Here is a 6,201-nt window from a genome sequence, read left to right on the forward strand (position 1 = left end):
CACATGTTTTATTCATAAATCATTCATATAAAATATGATATAGAACTTATTTTATAGTTATTGTGCTGATAATACGTCTGAACATGAGTTTCTTTACTTGATTAAACAATGATTTGACCTGAACAATTAGACAACAGACTAGAGGAAATATGCTTCAGTAAAGTTTAAGAGCTAATACAATCTAGCTAGCTAGCTTGTATTCTCTGTTAAACTTTACTGAAGTATATTTCCTATTGTCTGTGAATTGTTCACTTTGTATAGTTGTGTAAGACAGACTCAGGATTAAACAACTATATGAAGTGAACAATTCACAGAATAGAGGAGATATGCTTGAGTAAAGTTTAAGAGCGAATACAATCTAGCTCGCTTGTAATATCTTTTAAACTTCACGTTAGCTCGCTCGTTACTTCGTGAGTGTTTAACTTGGACTCTGGGTGAAAACACACGTGCACAACGAGCTAAAAAGCAGTTTGAGTTCTTACCTTATGGTTCACTGGATGATCAATTTCTCTGGTTGAGGTGCTTTTCGTCTCAAGAAAACTCCGTGTTGACTGTTGAAAGGCGGTTGAGAGAGTGAGTGACACGAGTCTCTGAACGGATCATCCATGTTCCACGAGGAACTCAGAACCTTCCATTAGAACGTTTACGTCTAACGGTCGCTAGCAACGACCCTTTGCTGTGACGTCACCTGACCGCGGCACGTAATTAATATGCAATGTGTTTATTATTATCACCTGTTATTAAATGGCTGGTAAATGTTTGTATAATTGGGTCATGTATGGATTGCAACTATGACAATGCAGTATAAATTCGTGTAAATCACAACCACGGCACTGTGTGTGTGTGGTTGTGTGTATATATATATATATATATATATATAAAGGTAACAAAATAGACCGTCAGTTTCTACAACTAAATCCATAAATCGTAAATATGAAAAATGTTGTCCTATGTTACAGGAGAAACCATGAATTAGTTCATATTTCCTCCTGTCGGCGAATTTAAAATTAATGAGCAATCACCTAGACACCAGAATATTTCCAGGTTTCGGACAAATCCAATGTATTATAATGAATATAACATACTAATCCCCCCCCCCCTCCCTTTGTATGCCAACCCATCAAAATATGATCATTTTCTTAGATTAAAATGCTTTTTGTTAATCTGCATATTTTTTCAATGATTTGCACGCAGGGCCGGAGTGGGGCCACTTTTCAGCCCGGGAATTTCAGGCTCAAGACCAGCCCACTTTTTTCATGGTAGTGGAAATTGGATAAATGAAGCAACAGTTCAGCTCTTACTATCCTGTCGTTCTTTTATTAATACCATGGTCCAACAAATAATGTAAAGGTTAAATACAACAATAATAATCCACTTAAGATGAGAAGTTAACAAAAAATATGCATAACATTAAAAAAGGCAGAATAGCATAGCAGGGGTTTCAGACTCAGATGAGGCAGTAGGCCAGATTTGTTGGAGTGAGACCTCATGGGGGCCGTCATTGTCATGGTCATTATAATTTTTCTGCATGAGTATTATAAAGTGGTGATTTACTCCTTTACTACACCCACTTCTGAGCAAACAATGCATATTGGTTTATCAAGTACTGTCATATACTGCTCTAGAATATATAACTTTAATTAATATAGTTTCCTCTGTTATCCTCTCTACCTGTCCCTGTAGTCATGGCCTCCTCATTGCAAATGTCAGGCTCATCATTTTCAGCAGGAGACTCTTATCTGCTGCTCCAAAGCTAGAAAGAAGAATTAAGAGTCATATTACTGCATACTTCAATATCAACAGTATATATCAATATTGGCATAATATTTGCAAAGTCTATGGATCACCATATTTTGGGTGATATAAGAAGGATAATATTTTAATTCAATTTAATATTTTGCTTGGGAATTGGTTGACAACGCTACAATGATATTAATCAAGGCTACAACGTTAGCCGAATAGTTATGTTGCTAATCATTAGGCCTTTGTCTCTCTTTACCAGTTGCCACTTGTGTTTGTCCTCTTGAAAATAAATCTGTAAGCTTGGCACATTTGGCAGGATCCTCCTCCAATGCCTTTCTTTTTTTCAACCTGGCTTTTTCAGCCCCTCCGGCCCTCTTCCTCCCGTCCATCCTCCCTGACGCGTATTGTTGCGGTCGGGCCGGCCCAGCTATCCGTAGCTGATAGATAAAACTTTTTGGAAAAGACGGCTAAGGACCGAACCAACTCTATTATTTGGGAGGGGTGAACTTCCTCGCATGGTACAACCCATGTAGAGGCTGCGGTGTCAGAATGCGGAACATGTGTAGCCCACTTTAAGAGAAGATGGACTAACGTGACAAATGTCAACAAATAAAATTCTCGACCGGCCCAGAAGTGAAGCGGCCCACCGGGAACTCTCCCGATTCTCCCGATTACCCACCCCGGGCCTGTTTGCACGTAACTTTTGTCTTTTGCTTTAACGATGTAGCTTTTCAATCATGAATATTTGTGTTTTAAAGTTGTAATACAACTCTTACATTGGGCGGCTTTAGCTCAGTGGGGTAAGAGGGCCGTCCTGCAACCGCAGGGTTGTGGGTTTGATCCCCGCTCTCCCCATTAGTTGCAAGTCGAAGTGTCCTTGAGCAAGGCACTGAACCCCCAGTTGCTTCCCGGGCTCTTCACCGCAGCCCACTGCTCCTTAATAACTAAGGATGGGTTAAATGCAGAGAACTAATTTCCCCTTGGGGATTAATAAAAGTGTATATTCTATTCTATTACTCTGCACTGTGTGTTATAATAGTAATTATGATTTAAATAGTTCAATTCCAGCTCGTGTTTTGCAAGTGATTGTCTTGAGAAGAGTTTAACAAGACAACCAGCAGGGGGTGGTATAAATTCAAATGGAAACTAAAGAGCTTTTATTGCATAGTTTGCAATTGTTAAAACTTGATATCTTATTGTGAAGGACAGACCTCTGGTTTTTCTTAGCGTCATTTTATACTCTAGTAAAGGCAAAGCTAACTCTAATAATTAAAACTATATTTAGCTTGAAAGGTAAGAATTCCAAGTTTAGTCTAACATAATTAAATCAGCTGAAAACGTTACATGATCATTTTCCTAATATGTTATTGGAATCTTAGCTAAAAACTGTTATATTAACTTTAGAGCTTTCGTCATTGGTTACTTTATAAATTAAGATTGTTAATAGGAAATCAAACCAAGAAATACAACATGCCAACAACAAATTAAACATGCTGCAACATATATATTTTTATATCTAAATAATACAAATGGTATTTTATAAAAGCATTCATTCTGGAAGAGATTAACACACTATTGTAAAATAGAGCCTTTTAATTTTGAGCGAAATAAAAGAGTGCATTATTGCCCTGAGTCCAATAGATGGCGGTCTTCACTAACAAGCCACACCTTTTCCACAAAGAAGACACAAACCCTAAATCCAGCTGTGGCACTGGTTGTTCAGAGTGTGTTTGTGGTTTTTCATGCTGTGACCTCTGTGACCTCTGTGACCTCTGCACATAAACCTCTTTCTCCTTGACCTTCCGATCAGGAGCCTTTAGAGAAGGTATGTGTGATTTACCTGAATAATGTGTTTCCAATTCTCATGAACTGTATAATATCCTTAACATCTTATGTTATGATCCAATGATATGAAGTTTAATTTGAAGACATATGAGACGTGTTTCCCCCCTCTGGCCTCTCGAGAGCAGTGCTGTATTTTATTTGGATATGCCTGAGTTTGAACCAAACAACTGAGAAGTAAACTAAACATGTCTGCTTTAAAAATGGTATTTACAGTTGGCAGGTACACAAATCAAATTGGAATACTTATCTTAAAAGTATATAGTTTTACAGAAATATAGCCCCGCCAGGCCAGTAGGAGACTTTTCATGCTGGAGAGCCGGGAGGCGCTTCAATTCCCACCTTAACTAATTTAATAAGAGCGTTTTTTATTTTAAAATTATCCAAAATGTGAGAAGACACCTACATTTAATCTCAATAATAAACTTTCTTTATTTGTTTATCATGCATCACTTACTTAAAATTAAAGAATCGAAATATAATCATTTATAGCCCTAAAGTAATAATGCAAATAATATTAATCTTTAAATATAATGCTTCAGATGTACTTTTATTAGGGCACAACATGTTTATTTTACACATGTTTATTGTATATATGATTAAGTGTACAGCTGATCATATCTAAATATGTTATGATTTAAAATATTAATCTTTAAATATAATGCTTCAGATGTACTTTTATTAGGGCACAACATGTTTATTTTACACATGTTTATTGTATATATGATTAAGTGTACAGCTGATCATATCTAAATATTTTATTATTTATTTTCCATGTATTAATTCCACTAAAGTGAAGACAGTCAAAGGGATGATTGTAATATATTTTATTGAAAATACACAGCTGAATTCTAAAATGAACAAAATTAAAATCCTCTCAAAGAATTAATGTAAAACAAATGAAATGAATAAAAAAGTATTACTAGAACTATATATATATGTGTGGTCACTTCGTATCCCCGGCTCTGCAGAAGAAGTGTGGGACGTTGGCTTTGCATGTGCTTTGGAACAAAGTTTGAACAACAGATGTGAAAAACTAATTGTTAACAGCAGATGTTATCAATTCATGATTAATATACACTCTATAACACTCTGCGAGGCTAGGAGCACTACACACTTGGCCTCAACACGTTGGGTTCCTGATCTTCCGTCACAAGCTGAGGGGCGATGGCGAGCAGCTGAGGAGGGACCGGCAGCAGAGTCTTCGCTGTGGGATCGAAAGAAAAACAAAGAAACGACACGTAGTGAGAACGACGTTCAGGATGGTGGAACGTGAGGAGCAAAACTAAATAATAACCTTTTACTGAAGCTTTAGCCACAAGGGGCTCATCTGGCTGAGCAGGTCTGGAAACAGTCGCTGCAGCTGGTGACTTGGTCCCGTGGGCTGGAACAACAACTCTTTGTCATTTTCCTTGCACAAAGTGTGTTAATGCTTCTCAGTGTATATTTACCTGCTGCTTTTTCAGACTTAAAATACCCTTTACTTTAATTCTAAGTTGCTATTTTGTTTGTCAGGTAACGCAGAGAAACAATAGCAATACGTGCCCGACTCCACCTGCAGGTGGATCACAGACTTCCTGACCGACAGGAAGCAGCACGTGAGGCTGGGGAAACACGTCTCAGGCTCCCGGTCCACCAGCACGGGTTCCCCAAGGCTGTGTTCTCTCCCTCTGCTGTTCTCCCTGTACCAACAGCTGCACCTCCAGTCACCAGTCTGTCAAGCTCCTAAAGTTCGCGGATGACACCACCCTCATTGGACTCATCTCTGGTGGGGACGAGACCGCCTACAGGTGGGAGACTGACCACCTGGTGACCTGGTGCAGCCAGAACAACCTGGAGCTCAACGCTCTGAAGACAGTGGAGATGGTTGTGGATTTCAGGAGGAATGCAGCCCCACCGCCCTCTCATCCTGTGTGACTCCCCGTCGACGCTGTGAGTCCTACCGCTTCCTGGGCTCCATCATCTCCCAGGACCTCAAGTGGGAGCTGAACATCGGCTCCATCTCCAAGAAGGCCCAGCAGAGGATGTTCTTCCTGAGGCAGCTGAGGAAATTCAACCTGCCAGGGAAGATGATGGTACAGTTCTACGGCCATCGTTGAGTCCATCATCTGCTCCTCCATCACCGTCTGGCACCCTGCAGCCACAGCCAAAGACAAGCGCAGGCTGCAGAGCATCATCCGCTCGGCCGAGAGGGTTATCGGCTGCAATCTGCCTTCCCTCCAGGTCCTGTTCACTTCCAGGTCACTGAAGCGGGCCAGAAAGATTGTCGCCGACCCTCCCACCCTGGACACTCCTGTTCGAGTCCCTCCCTCGGGAGGAGGCTGCGGTCCATCATGACCACGACCTCCCGCCACACCAATAGCTTTTTCCCGGCGGTCGGGCTCATCAATGGACCCCGGGACTGACTGACTGTCACCCCCAGGACTACCACCTCTTCTTCCACCTTCCTCTCTCCTCCTTCTTCCCGCTCCTTCCTCTTCCTCCTCCTCCCTCTTCCTCCCACTCCTCCTCCCTCCTTGCGTTGATTGTTGTTTGTCATGTCCAAATGTTGCACCTTCCACCAAAAAAAATTCCTCGTTTGTTTGTGAAAACATTCATTCTTTGGCAATGAACCTG

At 40.6% G+C, this 6,201-nt stretch overlaps 1 long non-coding RNA gene across 1 annotated transcript; it reads right to left on the reverse strand.

Annotated features, from left to right (window-relative positions):
• Positions 1–1,289: 1,289 nt before the first annotated feature.
• Positions 1,290–2,419, reverse strand: LOC130208719 (uncharacterized). The gene is made up of 2 exons (XR_008834475.1): positions 2,000–2,419; positions 1,290–1,753 (listed from the first exon to the last, which is right to left on the reverse strand). It is a non-coding gene; the product is annotated as an uncharacterized LOC130208719 (long non-coding RNA).
• Positions 2,420–6,201: the final 3,782 nt, after the last annotated feature.

Source organism: Pseudoliparis swirei, chromosome 18, assembly GCF_029220125.1.
Source record: "Pseudoliparis swirei isolate HS2019 ecotype Mariana Trench chromosome 18, NWPU_hadal_v1, whole genome shotgun sequence".
NCBI classification, from domain to species: domain Eukaryota; kingdom Metazoa; phylum Chordata; class Actinopteri; order Perciformes; family Liparidae; genus Pseudoliparis; species Pseudoliparis swirei.